The sequence below is a fragment of the Schistocerca americana genome, chromosome 7 (assembly GCF_021461395.2).
Source record: "Schistocerca americana isolate TAMUIC-IGC-003095 chromosome 7, iqSchAmer2.1, whole genome shotgun sequence".
In the NCBI taxonomy this organism is placed as follows: domain Eukaryota; kingdom Metazoa; phylum Arthropoda; class Insecta; order Orthoptera; family Acrididae; genus Schistocerca; species Schistocerca americana.
This window is the reverse complement of record NC_060125.1, coordinates 511,090,152-511,111,760: the sequence shown is the minus strand read 5'-3', so window position 1 is coordinate 511,111,760 and position 21,609 is coordinate 511,090,152. Positions and strand designations below refer to the sequence as shown.

Sequence of the window (21,609 nt, the reverse complement as noted above, 5' to 3'; positions counted from 1 at the left end):
AAAAAAAGAAGAAATTAACACAACTAATCGAAATATCCATACCCAATACAACAAATATACAGAAGAAAACAGGAGAAAAAATTGAAAAACACATCCAACTAGCTGAGGAAGTCAAGGACATGTGGCATCAGGATAAAGTTGACATTATACCAATTATACTATCAACTACAGGAGTCATACCACACAATATCCACCAGTACATCAACGCAATATAGCTACATCCAAACGTATATATACAACTACAGAAATCTGTAATTATTGATACATGTTCAATTACCCGAAAGTTCCTAAATGCAACGTAACATATACCGTACAGTTAAAAGGAAGTCACGCTTGATCAAGGTCCGCGTCACTTTCCATTTTTAACCAGACATAACGCCTGAGAAACGAAAGAAATAATAATAATAATAATAATAATAACAATTTCGCATGGCTCAATAGCTTGGTGCAAGACTTAATGTTGGACGCCACTTCGGCGACTTGCGACCCAGTTAATCAACCGGGGAGAGGGTATCTACAGTTCATCTTAGAACCCGAATCACATTGTTTCTGAGGGCCCTTCACATCGTTGAGAGGTGAAAACTGGGTTAGAACGAAGACTGTAGAACCCGTAGGTCCGACCGAGATTTTATACCAAGTCCTCTCAGTTTCCAGGCATGCGCTTAATCGCTAAACCACAAGGTCCGACATGTACGTATATAAACAGTTCAGCTACTGGTTTTGATGAGGATCAAAATATGTGACGTAAATGACTGCATCTTTTTATTACATTGACATAGATGCTTAATATTTCACACCGCTAAGATGCCTGGACCTTACTACCTGACATAAATTTCAACTTCATACCTATGCCCTATCGTGAGAAAAGAGGTCTTAACAGGCGCACAGACAAACAAACGGACCGAGAGACAGACAGACAGACAGGCGAACAGACTACAAAGTGATCCCATATGGGTTCCGTTTTTACCGATCGAGGTGCTACGGAACATAAAAATAAGGAAAATACCTAAATATAAAGAAACCTTTTTGAACCTCTTAATCTTTGCATTAGACTCAGCCTTTAGAAGACCAAGGTGGCCAACAAACTGCTCAACAACAACAACAACAAAACTGGCGGGCTCCTATCAACGTCAATACGCAGCGCGTCGACAGCTGGGGAGAAAAATACAGCAACCGGACGAGAGATGTATCCCAGAATCACACAGCCACAATGGATAGACAACGATAATGAACATGAAAAATTGAAAGAACTCTCATAAATGTTTTTTTCTTTCTTGTGTCAAGTGACAGATCATTTCCAATTTAAAATGCTGAATTAACCACGTTAGTTCGTAAAATAATAATAATAATAATAAAACAGATATTTAAAGTAAGAAAGTACAATACTGGATTAGAAGAGCTCAGCCAGAAAAAGACGTAGATCTTGTGGCAAAAAGCAAACATCAACCAGGAAATCACTTTGTTTACAAGCCGGGAAAATGCCAGGAGGATTGGCAGCGGGAAGGACAGGACGGCGCGTCTTTAACTTCTCTCCCCTCTGAGCGGAAGAAGAAAAGTCTACTCTCAAAGGGTACGATTTGTTTTCTTACACGGCCTGGATCTTTATCCCTGGTATCTGAAGGAAACTGAACGTCGTCTTAACGGCGATTGTGGCCGCAGAGAAATAGGAATGCTGGATCATATTCTTCGGTGCTGTATTCATTTCAGGAACGCCAGATGCGAGTTTAAATAGCAAATAAGTTCAACAAACTGCGGTGTGAGACGTTATAAGAAGTTCACTGTACACTGGAGGAAGCCTTACCTATCACTCAGTTATTATTGATTTTCTATCTTGACCTTACTGCAATTTAATTAAAGAGAATTACATCAGACGCTTTTCGCTTTTATTTATAAAGCATCTTCCGTAGTGGTTCTGTAAATTAGATACATACGTCTGTACATTTTTGGTTGTCTTAGGTTAAAAACAGTGTTTTATTTATTAAGCTGGTGTGCAAGTTACTTACGGTGTTTCTCTGCGTATTCTCCAAACCAATGCTTCTTCATCCTTCCTAGCCGCGGTTGACATCGACAGACTTCGATTCACATATGCACATGGCAATTTTTGCAATTGTGCAGTATTTCTTGCGCTGCATTATTTATACTTCAATTCTGTAAACTGAACTGAAGTTACACGTGTTTCTCACTCTCCGCTGTAACAGTGTTTCTCTCTGTTCGTTTGTTTTCGTTCACGTTGTGAATGTTGCCATCCGCGAAAAGGGGGAGTTCAAAATGGTTCAAATGGCTCTGAGCACTATGCGACTTAACTTCTGAGGTCATCAGTCGGCTAGAACTTAGAACTAATTAAACCTAACTAACCTAAGGACATCACACACATCCACGCCCGAGGCAGGATTCGAACCTGCGACCGTAGCGGGCGCTCGGCTCCAGACTGTAGCGCCTAGAACCGCACGGTCACTCCGGCCGGCTTACGTATTCATGGGTTCTGCTGTGAGCTAAGTAAAGCTGGCAGCTTACCTCAGGGATGGAGAGGTAAGTAAGGCGACCACTGCGGTGTTGCGGTGTTAGACCACGTGAGAGAAGGGATGTTTAATTCTTTGTCTTCTAGTACTGCCGACTCACGGGAGTGCGTGGCTCGGTACCGATCACCTGCTATGGGACAAATTTTGACGTGGGAGCAACATGGATTAGTGAATGCGCATTATAGAGACGGTCCTCTGCAAATGCGGTACACATTTGTTCCAAGGAACGTAAAATTAATTAAGGCTGTTGTAATGAAATGCAACAAGTAGAATAGAAATGCCGTTCAGAACATTTAGTAAACATCTGAGATCGTATCTCCTATTGCAAAATGCATTTCAATACAAGTACAATTACTGTTGTTAATCAGTTGATCATCTGCTCGCATAGACAACACAACAACCCTTCGTCAGGCAATTATAGTGTCACAAATTTGGGGTCGCGGAGGGCAGCGGTTTGAAACAGAGAACAGTGAACACGGAGTGTTCCGAATGGTGACAACTTTCGAAGATCAGTACTTGGAGGCCAGGCGGCTAACATATCATACCGTTTACGAACTTCCGGCATGCTGGAGTAACTTGGGTCAGCAACTTCTGTTAATCAGTAGAACGAAAAACCAGTCCAAGTTGCAGATATTTTATTTTTCATTCGATTACTAATTTCGGGCTGAGACCCATTTTCAAATCGACATAACAAAGTCTAAAATGGTACTTCCTAAGATGTCGAAAAATGTGTAATGTACATCACAGTGCATACAGATAACATCGCACTGCACGGTAATGTACATTACACATTTTTCGACATCTTCGGAAGTGCCATTTTCGACTTTGTTATGTTGATTTGAAAACGGGTCTTAGCCCGAAACTAGTCATCGAATGAAAAATAAAATATTTGACACTTGGATTCGTTTTTCGTTCTATTGGTTATCACGTCGTTATTACATATGGTCTGTTGGGTACTCTGAACATACTAATTTAGGTAGGCGACCAGTTAATAATAAGATTGGTTTTTCTACTGCCCGAGGTCCCGCCCCCGCCTCTCCCCTCCCCCCCCCCCCCAATTCAACATTGACTCTTGAGCTAAAATGTTTGATGTTGACCTGCTTCCATGAATCCTTACAAGTATGCCAGGATCGTGAGTCTTGTTCCCCTTGCGGTCTTTCTCTCCACATTCTGGAGAATTTCTCTATTGCTTCAAAGTTTGCATCAGGTATTATTGGGATTGCACCCATAATTTTTATGGGATAGTCATATTCAAGAACTCTTACCTCCTTCAAGCTGCAGTCGAAGATGTATTCTGTTTTCAACTCGGAATAACTGTGCATAGACCGGCCGGTGTGGCCGTGCGGTTCTAGGCGCTTCAGTCTGGAACCGCGTGACCGCTACGGTCGCAGGTTCGAATCCTGCCTCGGGCATGTATGTGTGTGATGTCCTTACGTTAGTTAGGTTTAAGTAGTTCTAAGTTCTAGGGGACTGATGACCACAGATGTTAAGTCCCATAGTGCTCAGAGCCATTTGAACCATTTTTTGAACTGTGCATAATTTGACTTTTTGTTAAAAGCAGTTTTTGTTCGACATATGCTACTTTTGTGTTTGAGAGAGGGTTTTTTAAGGGCAATGTCCTGTATAGTTAGTGAAAGGGATCTGAATTTCTTAACAGTTTCGGTCTGCCTTATGTTCTCAAGGAATTTTGATCCATGTTTCTAGTTTCCCGTGAATTCGATCTTTTCTGAAGAAAAATTATTTGCTTTAGTCTACAGTCGTACTTTTATTCTCTGTACTAACCATGAGTTTCGGTACCAATACTATTATCAGACCGTACTCTGGCTGGCAGTAGTCAATCTCTTTAAACCAAATAAGTGTGTCGTATACTGAAGAAATTCTAAACTCTGTCAGTGTGGCGAGTTCTCCATACAAGTTCATTTGTATACTTGCTTCCTCGGCGTTCCATCGTAATACGACAGACTCACCAGAAAAAGCCATGAATCCGACTCTTATCTCTATTGACTCTTTTTTGCTAAGCAGATGTCGTTCTCTCAGGATGACACTCTCAATTCCTGATTCTCACGATCTTTCGTAGGACGCAGCTGAACAGTAATGGCATAAACCGATCACGTCGTCTGAGTCCTCTCTTAAATATCAAACATCGGGAGATTTCTTCCAGAAACTTCTCAGTGGACGTTGCTTAAAACCATAAACTTGTTTTTGGTTACAGATTCTCGAATGATCTCATCGTGTATTTCTTTGTCCATCTAGTCGTAACGGTTTACGAAGTCTAAGGTCGAGTAACTAACCGAATAGCAAAAATAGAAATTTATAGCACAACTTCACCAAAAGAAGGAGTCGGTTGCTACCACACATCCTGAGACATCAGGGAAGTGCAACTTGGTGATGTAAGGAAGTGTAGGGGCTCAACATTGTATTGGGGAACCAAGGCTGAATACATCAGACGGGTTCAAACGGATGTGGGCTACAGCTCCTGTGCAGGGATGAAGAGTCTTACACTGGATAGCTAGCGTGGAGAGTTGTATCAAACGGCAAACGGACTAAAGATCTCAGCACCACACTGAGCGACATGATAATTTCCTTGGTGCGTAACCCTAGCCGACGAATTGTAGACAAGGCGTTCTCATTTGAGGAGCAGCATTTTTTGACGTATTTTTTACCGATCAGTTCATATAAGGTCCCTTTCACACGGTAGGTCTTACATCTGGATGTACTTCTCCGCTTGCTGCAGTCGGCCTTCGGCGCACAGAGGCGAAATCTAGAAATTTGTAGCTTACACGTCACGTTATGCTGATTGTATACAGCAGGTATCCCTCGATCACGTTGCCACTAACATCGAAAGACTTGCACCCGGCGAACGGTGCACCCGACGGGAGGCCCTAGTCACACTGTTGGATACATCTTGAGTGAATTGGAAATGGAGTACTAATTTTTTGCGGCTGTGTATATGAGGGACATTTTTGTTCTTTATAATTTCCCTGTGTAAATCTTTTTCTCGTGTATGAGTAATGGAGTGCGTGATGTCTACGAGAAAGGAGAACGCCAGGCTTACGGGACATGCTTGCATTTGACCCTGCCCCTTTTCGCTTCTCAAACCACAACATAACATTTTTACTGTCAGGAACCTCTGTGCCCCACGTCCAGCCTGATGGAACATTTGGTTGAAAAGATGCGCGACTCTTTAACGGGTTGATTTCAAACAGCCCGCTCTGCTTCTTGGAGTAGAGAATGTGACATGCAATAAATAAATAAAACTAAAGTACGATCTTCTTCAGTGAAACAGTAAAGCGAGTAGCGGTGGTTCACTCGACAGGCTACACTGCCGCTATAGTGAGCCGAAGACGAAGTTCTGCGTCTCTCATATGAAGAGACATATATAGTTCCATCTACAGAAGTCATGGGATAGCGATATACACATACACAGGTGGCGGTACTATCGCTCACACAGCCGGCCGTTGTGGCCGAGCGGTTCTAGGCGCTTCAGTCTGGAACCCCGCTGTTGCTACGGTCACAGGTTCGAATCCTGCCTCGGGCATGGATGTGTGTGATGTCCTTAGGTTTAAGTAGTTCTAAAGTCTAGGGGACTGATGACCTCAGATGTTAAGTGCTTAGAGCCATTTGAACAATTTTTTTTATCGCTCACACAAGAAACGTTTTCCCATGTGATTATGGCCGGACGTGGGAATTAACAGACTCGGAACGCGGAATGGTAGTTGGAGATAGACGCACGGGAAATTCTGTTTCGAAATTCAATATTGAGACATCCTCAGTGTCAAGAGTGTGCTGAGAATGCCAAACGTCAGGCATTATCTCTCACCAAGGGCAACGCAGTGACCTACGGTCATCACTTTTGACCGAGAGCAACGGCGCTTGGGTAAAGTTTTCACTGCTAACAGACAAGCAACCACAGAAATCGATGTGGGATGTACGACGAACGTATCCGTTAGTAAAATGCGGCGATATTTGGTGTTAATGGGCTACGGCAGCACGACATCGCCTGCAGCATCTCTCCTGGGCTCGTGATCATTTCAATTGGACACTAGGCGACTGGAAAACTGTGTCCTGGTCTGACGAGTCCCAACTTCAGTTGGTAAGAGCTGATGGTAGACCCATGGGAGGTGATGGTGGACTCCATGAAGGCATGGACCCAAGCTGCCAACCAGGACCGGCCTTAGGTATGTGCGAACGGTGCAACCGCACAGGTCCCCAGCTTCTAGTGGCCGCGTGCAAAACATTAGAAGGTAATTTGCAAACTGTCACCCGTAATTTTGTTATTACAGATAAATTTAAAAAAATAAAGTGAGGTGTTTCTAAAACTACTTTTTATCTAATGTAATGTCCGCCCCCGGTAGCTGTGTGGTCAGCGTGACAGACTGTCAATCCTAAGGGCCCGGGTTCGATTCCCGGCTGGGTCGGAGATTTTCTCTGCTCAGGGACTGGGTATTGTGTTGTCCTAATCATCATCATTTCTTCCCCATCGACGCGCAGGTCGCCGAAGGGGCGTCAAATCGAAAGACCTGCACCAGGCAAACGGTGTACCCGACGGGAGGCCCTAGCCACACGACATTTTATCTAATGTAATTCAATTATATACACTTTGTGACACGACTATGGCCACTGAGTACGTCTCAGAAAATTATGCCTTCATCAGAGTCGAAGGAACGAGGGACTATAATACTAACGCGCTACAGTAATTTCCAATGTCGACACGATTAGTGTTCATGCGTAAATTAAGAGCGTATCTTCGCACCCTTTCTACTCATTGTTGTGGCTACCAGTCAAGCAGTACATTCTTCCGCCAGCAGGTGTTTCCCACATCCTTAGTGTTTATAACCTACAACTCATTTGATTTCTTGTAAATATAGAGCATAGTCAAGTGATGAAAACATTTAAGTGTATATCCTGAACAACACTTTCGAACCTAATTTGATTTGGAATTTCATTACACTGGAAGGATTCCCAAAGCTAAGTTACTTTTTATTATAAACATTTTAGCAATTACCTTGCCTATTAAGATTCCTTATGCGATTAATTATTTTCCTATCACAACTGTAGGTCTGCTGAAAGAAGTGGCTTACAAAACGCTTGTTCGTCCGATTCTTGAGTGTTGCTCATCAGTATGGGACCCTTACCAGGTTGGATTAATAGAAGAGATAGACATGATCCAGCGAAGAGCAGCGCGATTCGTCATGGGGACATTTGGTCAGCGCGAGAGCGTTGCGGAGATGCTGAACAAGCTCCAGTGGCGGACACTTCAAGAAAGGCGTTACGCAATACGGAGAGGTTTATTATCGAAATTACGAGAGAGCACATTCCGGGAAGAGATGGGCAACATATTACTACCGCCCACATATATCTCGCGTAATGATCACAACGAAAAGATCCGAGAAATTAGAGCAAATACGGAGACTTACAAGCAGTCGTTCTTCCCACGCACAATTCGTGAATGGAACAGGGAAGGGGGGATCAGATAGTGGTACAATAAGTACCCTCCGCCACACACCGTAAGGTGGCTCGCGGAGTATAGATGTAGATGTAGATGTAGATGTAGATGAAGTGAGTCTTTTGATATAATGGTGGTATGTCGATAACGAATCTTAGAATTTTTTTGAGTTTGATGAAGGTGTAGAACCTGTGCTGGAGAGGGGCGGGGAGGGGGTTGGGGATGCGGTAGAGCGGCGAACGGAAGTTTTGCACATGGCCCCGCGCCATCTAAGACCGGCCGTGTTGTCAAGGCACTGTGCAAGTTGATGGTGGCTTCATAAAGGTGTGGGCTGTGTTTACAAGGAATGGACTGGGCTCTGTGGTCGAACTGAACCAATTGTTGACTGAAAACGGCTGTAATCGGCTACTTGGAGGCCATTTGCATCCATTCATGGACTACATGTTCCCAAACAACAATGGAATTTTTATGGATGTCAATGCGTTGGACCACAATTGTTCGAGATTGGTTTCAAGAACATTTTGGACAGTTCGAGCGAATGCTTTAACCACCCAGTCGCTTGACGTGAGTCTAATCGAACATTTATGGGACATAATCGGCAGATCCATTCGTGCACAACATTCTGCATCGGCAACTCTTTCGCAGTTATGGACGGCTGTAGAGGTAGCATGGCTTGGTATTTATGCAGGGGACTTCCGGCGACTTACTGAGTCCGTGCCACATCTAGCTGCTGCACTACGCCGGGTAAAAGAATCTACGACACGATATTTGGAGCTGCCTGTATCCCCATCTGTCTGACTGGGCACTGGGTCGTGAGTAGTATTGTACCCGTCGTTCTTCTACGAGAGACGCGTGCATTGCATTACTATCTGCCGCTGCTCCCTATTCTGAAGGACATATCAGCAGCATATGTCGCTTCCATCCCAAGAGATAGTTCAGAGGGCGAACGTCCATCAGCCTAACAGAGCACGACGGCCGCCCGGGAGGTCTCTTTCGGCGTAGGGCACAGACCGACAGAGCAGTCAAGAAGGGACAGGTTGTGTGCGAGGCGGGGGCGGCTCTCAGCGGCAGTGGGCAGTAATTAAGCAGCCTGCTCCGGCCGGCATTATGTGCTTACCGGCACGGAGGAACCCGCCATGAGAATAGCCGCGAGATCAAAGAGGCCGCCGCACGGACCGGCGGGGTCACGGGGATAATGCGCGCCAGCTGGGGACGCCGCCGCCGCGTCTCATTACAAATATTGCCCCGCGGACGGCTGCCGTTTCGGGGGCGGGGGGTGGGGAGAGCGCACAACTGATTCACTCATCTGACGAGAGGGCGTGTCCGGCATCCCTCCAGTCAATACACTCGATAACACTACTTACGCTCATTGCTGGACTGCCACCAAAACCCTGTCCAGATTCACAAAGGGCTACAGCGATTTCTGTCTTGATGGTGACTCATTCTTCACATTATTACACTCTAAGGGGAAAAACGATGCAACACGAAGCACTTATCGCCGCGCGGGATTAGCCGAGCGGTCTTAAGCGCTGCAGTCATGGACTGTGCGGCTGGTCCCGGCGGAGGTTCGAGTCCTCCCTCGGGCATGGGTGTGTGTGTTTGTCCTTAGGATAATTTAAGTTAAGTAGTGTGTAAGCTTAGGAAGTGATGACCTTAGCAGTTAAGTCCCATAAGATTTCACACACATTTGAACATTTTTTGAAGCACTTATCCGAAAGGGATGGAAACTGATACATGTGATGCACATGTACAGGAAGACTGGATAATTTATTCAAGAGGATGAGCTTCATAATTTGAGCAAGGCAGTAACGGATTGGCTACTGGCGAAGCAGCCGAAACTCTCGCCGTGTGCGGGTGGGCATTGTATTGCTGAAATGTAAGTCCAGGATGACTTGCCATGGAGGGCACCAAAACAGCACATAGAATATCGTGTAATGCTGCCACTGATGACAATTAACGGGATCCTGCTACCAAAAGAAACGGCAACCAAAAACATAGCTCTTGGTTGTCGGGCCGTACGGCGGGCGACAGTTGAGATTTCTATCCCAGTTCAGTCTGGGGCGTCTCCAGACGTGTCGTAGCTGGTCACTGGGGCTCATCTCTGAAGACAGTTCTACTACGTGCGTACCTCCGCGGTATTGCTAAAAGGCCGATGAACTGTAAGCAACCGGCCGCAGTGGCCGAGCGGTTCTAGGCGCTTCAGTCCGGCACCGCGAGACTGCTACGGTCGCAAGTTCGAATCCTGCCTCGGGCATGGATGTGTGTGATGTCCTTAGGTTAGCTGGGTTTAAGTAGTTCTAAGTTCTAGGGGACTGATGACCTCAGATGTTAAGTCCCATAGTGCTCAGAGCCATTTTTTTTTAACTGTAAGCGCCCCGTGGAAGCCAGCAATACACTGAAACGCGGAAATCCACGGTGCCAAAGAGGAAAACAAAGTAAAAAATTTTTCATAAGCTGGGCTGTCGTAGGATGACGACTGAAGAGCGTGAGACTTCACGTGTGGCTGCGCGCCTTCTCCCTTTCTAGTGTACATACGGGAGAGCAGTCGGGCAGACACTTGTGAGCCGCTGGGAGGGTGGCACACGGGACTCACCTCCCTCCCTCACACACACATACACAGAACGCTGCTGAGGGGCGGCGGCTCTTACCTGTGCAACGTGTGGGCACGCGCGGCTGGCAGCATGCCGTCTACCGCTCGCACTCCCTGCAACAAAGCAACAACAATGTTTTGAGCACACGGCGTCTCGTGGTGGCGTTGCGCCAGGCGCTGGTTGTCGCGAGAGCGCAGGCAGCGGGCAACGCTATACTTTTTTAACACCGCTGCACGCCTTCTAGCGGTCTTTCACAGAACGTGCAACCTCTCTGCTTTGTTTCGCTCGCATGTCTGCAGACTTGACGATACCGGCAAGCTATTACAGGAAAGCTTGCCTCTGTACTTTAAACGAAGAGTTTTAGACGGTCATCAGAAATGTGTATCTAATATTTTATCACCATAATATAATGGATAGATAGCATTATCGTATTTAGAATTCTTCGACATGGCAATGCAGTATTACATTAACCTACCACCGGTCACACCGTTGTATATTATACAAACTCTGGCTTATTTTAACTACCCATCTTTTCTGGCCAGCTTCTCGGGATACTACGTTAGCTATTCATAATATCAATTCTCTTGCTACATTCCTCTCCCCACGCCTTGGTTGCTGGGTACATAAACAATTTAGTCAGTACATGCCTGGTTGTTGTACCGAATGCATTGCGCTATCGGTGAAGGGTTAAATGCTTTGTCGTCCAGGCACAGATCCAAGGATCTCTCCCTTGTCTGTCTCCTCCACCTCCTCCTCATATGTAGTTTGTCAACTTCACCTGTAACGTACCCCAGATGTGTATGATTTTAATAACAACAATAAAATATATAAAATATTTAATATAATACTAACAAATTGTTTAGTTACCATAAAATACACCAACTATGCTTTTCTAACAATAATTTGTTTAGATCATTATACAGTACACTGATTTAGCGTAAGGTCCAGGAAACTGCGAGTCAGAAAAATGTAGGCTTTGTGAAGCAAATGTCCAAAAATTTGATAAGTGCTAGTATTATATAATTAATTTAAAAACAATAAAAACGACAAGGGAAACAGCGAAAAAGTCTCAGAAAACTTACGGGCCCGCTATTATGAATGGTAAATAGATTAAACGCAAAACTACAAACCTATGCACACCAATGGTCAACTTCATTGAAAATACATCGCTGACGCTTGAAGTTCTATGATCGCATCTAGAGCAACGAAAAAGCTACTTAATATCATGAATTCAAAACAGGTAAAAACTTCCTGGCAGACTAAAACTGTGTGCCGGACCGAGACTCGAACTCGGGACCTTTGCCTTTGGGTAGCTCAGTTGGTAGAGCACTTTCCCGCGAATGGCAAAGGTCCCGAGTTCGAGTCTGGGTCCGGCACACAGTTTTAATCTGCCAGGAAGTTTCATATCAGTGCACACTCCGCTGCAGAGTGGTAATCTTATTCAGGTAAAAACTGTTTGGTTAAAAGAAATAAGCAGCACTTACGAGAAATGAACGCCACTGAAAATACCATCAGAGAACGCAAAAGGCTGTGGAATCGAAGTTCCAAATCATACATTCCCACAGAAATCTAAAAAGACCACTTGAAAACAATGGACGTAGGTAAGCAAGAAATCACATAGCGAATTCATGAAGAGATTTTGCAAGGAGAAGAAGGAAAGGAAGCTACCAAGTCCAAACGCGCTCTTTAACTGGGAATAACGAAGAAAGGAGAAAGAATAATAAGAAATTCTTTCAACATTGATATCATTAATAGATACACTATTTGAAACTGAATATAGTTATATAGGCCCTCTTTTGTTCCTTATCTATATAAATGATTTAGGAGACAATCGGAGCAGCTGTCTTACGGCGTTAACAGATGATGCTGTCGTTCATCGTCTGGTAGTCATCAGAACATTTAAAAAAAAAATTGCAAACCGATTTAGGAAAGATACGTGTGTGGTGTGAAAACTGGCAATTGACTCTAAATAATGAAAAGTGTGAGGTCATCCAGATGAGTGCTAAAAGTAATCCATTAAACATCAGTTATACGATAAATCAGTCAAATCTAAAGTCCGTAAATTCATCTAAAATATCTAGGACTTACAATTATGAACAACTTAAATGGAAAAAAACACACAGAAAATGTGGTGAGGAAGGCGAATACAGGACTGCGTTTTATTGGCAGAACACTCAGTAGATGAACAGATCTACTAAAGAGACCGCCTACACTACGCCTGTCCGTTCTGTTTCGGAGTACTGCTGCACTATCTGGGATCCTTACATCGAGAAAGTTCAAAGAAGAGCAGCACAATTTGTGCTATCGAGAAACATGTGAGATAGGTCACTGACATGATACAGAATTTGGGCGGAAATCTTAAAAAAAAAGTCGTTTCTCGTTTCGGCGAAATCTTCTCACGAAATTTCAATCACCAACGTTCTCCCTCAAACGCCAAAATATGTTGTTGAAGACGACCTACATGGGGAGAAACGATCATCGTAATAAAATAAAGGAAATCAGATAATAATAAGTGTTAGTTTTCCCCGCGCGCAGTTGGAGAGTCGCATAACAGAGAATTACTGTGAATGTGGTTCGATGAACCCTCTGTCAGGCACTTAAGTGTGGTTTGCAGAGTATTTATGTAGACACAGATGTAGAAGCGCAGCTACATCCTTTAGTGTTTGCCGGCCGCGGTGGCAGAGCGCTTCTAGGCGCTTCAGTCCGGAACCGCGTGACTGCTACGGTCGCAGCTTCGAATCCTGCCTCGGGCATGGATGTATGTGATGTCCGTAGGTTAGATGGGTTTAAGTAGTTCTGGGTTCTAGGGGACTGATGACCTCCGGTGTTAAGTCCCATAGTGCTCAGAGCCATTTCAACCATCAGTGTTTCAGCACGCACTATGACTGTGAACCCTTACCTGCAGACAACAGCTATACGACAATGGGAATGAGGAGAATGTTTCAGTAGTTTCTACCTAGTTTCGGGAAGGCATCCTTTCTTTAACTTCTTTTCTTATTTTTCTTGGTCGTTCTCTTTCTGTCTTGCCTTATTCAACTTCCTGTGGTTCAACATGAGGGCATACAACCCGCATAGAGTTCGTTGCTGACGTCAGGTATGTTTTACCTGGCTGTAATGTTACCAATTAGCTCGAAAGCCCATCCACGTGAGCACGTTGTCAAGCAAGCAACTGAAAAGTGCCTTGCGTTAAACGTGCCTTGTAAATTCTATTATTCCTTGAAAATTTCAAGACACTTACGTTTCATGCTACTCCATTCTTCGAAAGAATTCTATGAAATTTGAAAATTGATCTGTCTGAAAATATAAATGTTTCTACAAACGTTTTTGGTGGGCGAAGGGGATGTCCGTGAACTCCACAACCCGCACACTCCTCCCCTTGGATCCACCCCAGTCTGGCAATCCCGCATGCCATATTTCAACAGGAAAAATGTCGCACAGACTTACAATCTTCGTCCAAAAAACGAAGAGGATACAGGTGCGCTTTCGCCCGACATTTTACCCACTGAATAAGTTTGGAATGTGGTTCATCTGTTACTTGACCAGTGCAATACTGAAGCAACCACTGTAGCTGATTGTAGGTGCTTTGTAGACTTTCACTCAGACTGTGCGTGTTTGTGAGTGTTTTTGGCGGGGGGCAGGGGGCGGGAGTGGGAGGGAAGGCGCGAAAGAGAGATTACGCAGAAACTCACTCTTGCCCTTGTCATTCCATCCGCTATTTAGAAGAGCTGAATCTTCAAAGTCATAAATCATGTAAAAGTCTTTAATCTCAAACATCTGCGTATTTCATGAATCTAATATGTGCTATGAAGTTTTGTGTCAGTTAAACATGTCACGATGGTGCTGCAACCGTTTGTACAGGGTGGCCAAAATGAGAGTGGTCCGGGGAATATTTCTTGCACCTTCAATAGGCAAGCCACCTTACATCATCCGCTTTGGATAAAGGTGCATATCTTAAAGCGCACGAAATATTTTCTGGGTCACTTTCATTTTGTCCGTCCTGAATATTAATAACAAGCTCCACGTTGTACAATAATGAACACGAAATTTGATAATCGTGGATGAAACAATAGCTTGTGTTGGCGTCAAATTTGCAAGAAGTGCAGGAAATTGCAAGATGTTCAGTGTGCGAGAGGACAGGGGAGAAATTAATCGTAGAGAATTCGAGTAGATGTGAGTTGATGGATACAGAAGGTGGGAAGGAGTGCATGGACGCTGGAGTTTGGAGGGTGTGGTAATAATTTTATGGAACGGAAGTCAAGGCGACATTGGCCACAGAGAGGACTGGTTGGATTAGTCTCCTGACGCTTTGTAGATGTCGAGTATACCCACGTCAGGCCAGTTAATAGTGTTAGGCTATTGTAGGCTTTTTATTGTGTGATTAGTAAGAACTATTCCTGTGATAGGTTACGGCCGAGAGTTAAACCGAAGTATTTTAGTATTAAGTGTCGGCCGGTAGTAGTAATTGGCTTCAGAACTTCAGAACTCAATCCGATGCTCTTAACGGCACAAAATCTACAGGTGTAAAGGTAATATCAAGAGTACCAGGAGTAGTGTGATAGGGCCTTTAGTATTCACAATATACTTGAAAGTAAATAAAGCAAGAAGCTCCACGAGACTGTTGGCAGACGCTACCGTTGCAACGAAAGATGAATGTAGCGAAATGCAGGAATACCTGCTGTGGCTCGACAATTGGGGCAAGGATTGGCAGTTCTTCCTGAGTGTAAATGTATATGTAAAGTATGGCGCAGAAACAGGCGAAGAAATCCGTTGTTATTCGTTATACTATCGGCGACAGAAGACTGCAGACAACAACTACTGGTTAGTTACACCGTTTGTACATATATAAGGAAACACCAAAAACATAACACATTACCATGCCTAATACGGCGTAGGAAACCCGTTGGCATTCGAAAACACTTCCAGTTGTCTCGGAATTGATAAATAAACGTCCTGTACGCTTTTCAAGCGAATATTATATCATATCAATTCAAGACATAAAGTCTGAAAATGAGTCCGTGGTCATATTTTTGGCACTTTATTTTACAGGTCCGTCTTGATCACATAAATTTTTACATTTCACTATGACCGCTTTCGGCTACTGCCATCTTCAGATCATAAAATATTGTGATGTAGTATGAACGTCAAACTAAACATGTAGGTACATTACAGCACACTTCCTGCAAAATAGTGCCAAGTTCCGGTAACGATGGTGGGGGTGGATAGCGATCACGCACACTTTTGCCCAAAGTAGACAACAAAGACTCAATAATACTGGAATCTGTTGACTAGTTGCCAGGTGAGACGTGACAATTCATCCTCCTGTTTACAAAACCAGTTCAGTACGATGTAACGTGTGTGAGCAGAGGCTCAGGTTTTCTTCGAACACGTCATCACCATTCTGGAATAAACGTTGTATAGTGTGATGGACCTGATCATCCAGAATGGTCACGTAACCCTTGGCAGTAATGCGATCTCGCACAGTAACCATAGGGTCCACGGAATACCACGATGTGGCAGCAAAAATCACCACCGAACCCACGCCGTACTTCACTCTTGGGACGTAAGCTCGACCAGAAGTTGGAAACAGTGAGAGACAAGACCCACCCGACCCAATAACATTCTTCCATTGCTCCAAAACCGATATTTTATGGTTTCGGCACCACATTTCCGGCTTACGGGCATTTGCATCACTGATGAGTGATTTTGAAATCCCAGCTTGCCCTGAAATTCCCAGCTTATGGAGCTGACTTGGTTTTGTTTTGGTGATGACAGAGTTCGCGAGCGCCACATGCAGATCTGCACTGACTTTTGCAGCTGTCGTCCTCTTATTTTTCGTGGCAATCCTCTTCAATAACTGTCCTTCATGAACACTCAACTCAAAATTTCGTCAGCGTTGTGACTTAGCAGTCGATGTTTTTTCGCTTTCCCTATTTGCGGTATAAATCTTCGATACGGAGTCTCTTGAAACACCAAACACTTCGGCTACCTTCGGCACCTACAATACGAGCACCAATAATTTGGCGAGGTTCGAATTTTCTTAGTTCCGACGTACTGCACTCACAACGCGTTTAGGACATTTCACAGATGCCGTTAGTGGTTAAATAAATCAGCTCAACCTGCTGCCTTGAATAGCGTCTACTTTTATGTCGAATTTTTATTCTTGGCCAACCACTGTATATGGAGAGGTCTAAAGTGACATGGCCACGGAAGAGTAATGTAGAAAACGCAGATGCCAGCGTGAGATTCTTTGGAAGGCTCTGGAGAAAATGTAATTCTAGCACGAAAGAAGTGGATTACAAAACTTTCTTTTCTTTCGGATATTAATATTCAGTAGCCGAGACCCTTGCCAGGTTTAGTTGATAGAAGAGATACAGAAGGCCCAACGAAGAGCGTAAGTGGATCGTTTAGTAATCGCGAGATCGTTATAGAAATGCTCAACGAACTGTAGTTTGCGGACACTAAAAAATAGTTGCGCGTCAAACGTATTACACACACACACAAACACACACACACACACACACACACACACACACACACACACACCAAGAGATAGATAGAGAGAGACAGAGAGAAACTTCCACATAGAGAAAATATACGAGTAAGTGGCAACCAAATGAGGACAGAGATATACAAAAAAATAGTAAGTAAAAGTAATCGCCATAACTGTTACTACATTTATACCTCTGTGAGACAGATATGGTAAGCGAGTTGGGGTGGCAATTATTAAATGCCTTCATGGAAAATGTGTGTGGTTGCATACGGAACTGTGGTTGTACCCTGACGTGCACCCCTTCTTCCGAAGGAAATCGACCGCAACGAACGTGTTTCTTCAGGACTCCACAAATACAGAGATCACGTGACGAGATATTGGGACTGTATGGAGGATGTGTGAGGGCCTGCCAACGATACTTCTGCGGCACTATCAAAACAACATTGGCAAAATGTGGTCGAGCACTATCTTCCCACAGAATCACGCATTCCGTCAACATTCCTGGGCGTTTGGACTTGTTGGTGCGCTTCAGTTTTCGCGGCGTTTCCACGTGTTGTTGTGCGTTAATTGTGGTGCTATGTTATAAAAAAAAGTCAGGAGCAGCGGGACCTTGCAGTCAGAGAAAAAGACCATCATGACTTTTCGGAGCTGGCGTGCCTGTTCTTTCTGTAACGCTGCAGACGTTTACCGGGAAGCCCTTACACATCCTCCGAACAGTCGTGACTTCTCCCCATGCGATTAATTTTTGGAGCCCTGAAGAAAGATAGCCGTGGCCGTTGTTTTGTTTCGGAGGACGAGGCGCACGCTTGGATACAGTCATGATTCCATAGGTAACCGCAGACATTTTTCCATCAAGGCATTGACCGTCTTATCTCTCAGCGGGATACATGTACTTATTGAGATTACTTTTCAAATGATGAGCATTTCACATAATTTTTTTCTATGTATCTAGTTCTCATTTGATTGATCATTATATTGTTAACAACAGAAGACTAATATTCCTAGACGCAAATTTTCGATGTAAGTAACTTTCTACGTTAAGTTCTCTGTTGTTGCAAAAGACAAACGGTTAAAGAAAAACAGTTACAACGCAAAATAACACCAATAACGCATAATACAGAAAGCTACAAAAAGCGCCGTACGTAGTATATGGACGGGGAGTATCATAATCAATGGCGCATACGTATGCAGTTGAATGTACACGATACTAGAAGCAAAAAGGTCTTAGCAACAACATGGGCTGTAAAGTGCATGCGTTAAGAAATATGAGGACTTCTTCACCTTCGCTACTGTGAAACGCATCTCTTCTACTGAACAAATGCTCATAGCTCTTAGGGTATGCGTTTTAGAGCCCATATTTACTGAGACTTTTGTGCTTCTAATATTCGTGTACTTCTTTCTGTACGCCATTATTACATGCCCTCTGCTGTTCCTAATTTACATTAACGATTTAGGAGATAATCTGAACAGCCCTCTTCGATGCAGATGATGCTGTCATTTATCGTATAGTAAAGCTATCAGAATGTCAAAACCAACTGCAAAATGACTTGCACACGATATCTGAAAAGTGTGACAAGTGGCAATTGTCTCTCGATAAGGAAAAGTGCGAGGTCATCCACATGAGTACGAAAAGACATCCATTAAATTTCGATTACGCTATAAATCACACAAATTTAAAGACTGTCAGGTCGACTAAATACCTAGGAATTACAAATACAAATAACTTAAATTGAAATTATCACGTAAAGAATGTTGTGGGGAAAGCTAACCAAACACTACGTTTAACTGGCAGAACAGTTAGAAGATGCAACCGGTTTACTAAAGAGGCTGCCTACACTACGGTTGTTCATCTTCTGCTACAGTACTGCTCTACTTTATGAGATCCTAAGTAGATAGGATTCATGGAGGACATCGGAAACTTCAAAGAAGGTCCCGTTTGATATTATCGCGAATACGGGAGAGAGTGTCACGGATGTGGCAAGCGTGCTGGGATGGCAATAATTAAAACAAAGGCGCTTTTCGTTGCGGCGAGACCTTTTCACGAAATTCAATCACCAACTCCCTCCTTTTGTATGTGAAAATTGCCATTGTGATGTTAAGCGATTAGTGTATAATGGGACATCAGCTCAACATGTTGTATGTTTTAATTGTATGTCATTTGATTTGTGACATGCTGATGTTCCCTGGCACGTTTTATTTGACTCGACATCACTATATGACTTCAGTATAGTAACAAGCATGTATAAATGATGTCACAAGATCCGATGATGACGGCGAAAATCTGTCGAAACCGGTCATAGTAATAAAAAGAATTGCTAGCGATCTTGGAAAACTTTTAGATCGCCCTCAAATTAAGGCAAAGTCCAACACACATAAAATTTGTGAATACTCTTTATAAACTGAAATTTCTGTAAGCACAAATAGGAAAGCAGCAATTTCCCGTTATTTAACAGAAAGGAAATAAATAACCCATTAACGATGCTGTAACTTCACCGTAACAGATCTTGGAGAACGGAAGAAATAATGTGTTTGCTTAATACGGAACCTATCCAAAAACAAAAAGAGATGTTTACTGTTGAAATTCCGAGAGCGTACTTCCCAGGAAGAGTGCGGCAGAATATTACTAACACTAACATTCGCATTACGAAATGGCCATAACGGAGAAAAATCAGTGAAAGTAGTTTACCGACAGTCAGTCTTCCCAAGCGCCAGTGAAGGACAGAGAAGATAGTGGTTCTGGAAACACCCTCCGCTTCACACCGTAACGTGACTTGCGTAGTATGTAAATAGGTGTTAGTTAATTGGTTAGAACGGTTATAAATGGTGAAGTCAGAGGGGCGGAAACTGCAGATGATTCGTCCCACAAATACATTGGTCAGCAACATTTTTGTTGCATTGCTGTCAGCAGTTGTTCTTATCAAATTTAAGGGTGCTGATTTCAGATGTGAGGTCGGTTTTTTGCTGAAAGCTCTAGTTTTTTTGCAGTTGCAAAACAACAGTATGTCATGTTTTTATCATTAAATCATAATGTAGGTGGACAAATATTTAAGTCTCTTGAACTTAAATGGTAAAGCAAAGTAAATTAAATTAAATTAAAATCAAGCAGAAACACGGTGTAAATCTATTCAGTGGTAGTGATTGAAACACATTACGCCATCAAGAAGAGTATATTTCGATACAGTTGAGTTGTAACTAACACTTTCTCTTCAGGCAGAAATTTTCGTTTCGGTCTCTTTCGTTTGTAGAAAATGTTCAAATGTGTGTGAAATCTTATGGGACTTAACTGCTAAGGTCACCAACCCCTAAGCTTACACTCTACTTAACCTAAATTATCCTAAGGACGAACACACACACCCATGTCCGAGGGACGACTCGAACCTCCGCCGGGACCAGCCGCATTCGTTTGTAGACTACCTGAAGGAGATCTCGTAAAATACCCCAGCAATATCTGCCATCATATATTTATGCCACTTCCCTTGATAGCGCTCTTCCATAGTCTTGAGGTCCTGATGGAACCGTTCACCTTGCTGGTCACTGCCATCTGCTAATTTTTCAGAGAATTTATCAAGATGACTACATAGGAAATGGAATTTCACACTTGTCTTACACCCAGGATATGAAATGCTGACAACGTATCTGCTATGAGACTTTCACAGTCAGCCCTTTTTTTTAATACCAAGGAAGCTTTCCATAACCGCCACGAATAACATCTATGCAGCTCTTTCCTTGATGTTCATCTTTGTGTTAAATTAGGAATATTAGATTCGATATTTTACATATGTTTTTCGTACCAATTCCCTTTGTATTGACGATACAAAAAATAGCTGTCACATGTGTGATGTACTGATTCTGGCCAGGACATGGAAATTCCGAAAGGTGAATCCTTATGGTTTCGTTTCGTCCAGTCACGTAGGATTTCCTCACAGTTTTAACATACAGTATGTGGGGCCCATGCTTCGTCTTGGTCACCAAGAGTAAATTCGAAGTATACTTCATAATTTTGCCTCACAAAGGGCGTTATATTGCGTCTTTGACGAATAAGGGAGTAGTATCTATAAAGTAACAAAAACTCTTTGGAAGACTATTACATTGACGTCTCCGTGATGAAATGACATCTGAGAGAAAGAAGGTGCAATATTATAACGGTGTCAATAACATAAACACGTAAGTAATTTATCTAAAGGCAAAAGTTATAATTATATGAAAACTAGAGCATGGAGAGCAAAACCGATTTTAGATTACAAATCAGCAAATCAAAAAAAGTCACGAATCAGTAAAAAAAATCTCATGCAACTGAGAGTTCGAAAAAATGTGCTGACCAGTGTTATTGACAAGTGACAGAACAACAAACTTTTTCTTGGTGCCTCAAGCTAATATCAAACTTCCTTTTGAGAGCCGGTACAACCCTACAGTCGCAATTTTTAATACACGCGAAGTCCCACATCAGCATCTAAACGAATTAGTGTATGTGATGATTGAATGGTGCGGTCCACCTACCGTAAATGATTCGAAAGCTTAGACGAAGTTAATCCAAGTGGACAGTGGTGCTCGGAGTCGGTGGGG

The 21,609-nt window shown here is 43.3% G+C and overlaps 1 long non-coding RNA gene across 1 annotated transcript in view; it reads right to left on the bottom strand.

Moving 5' to 3' along the window:
- Positions 1-21,609, bottom strand: part of LOC124621926 — a 1,198,997-nt gene that overhangs the window by 606,729 nt on the left and 570,659 nt on the right. The window contains exon 2 of the long non-coding RNA XR_006980587.1: positions 10,614-10,669. This is a non-coding gene — a long non-coding RNA (uncharacterized LOC124621926). The remainder of the gene's footprint in view (positions 1-10,613; positions 10,670-21,609) is intronic.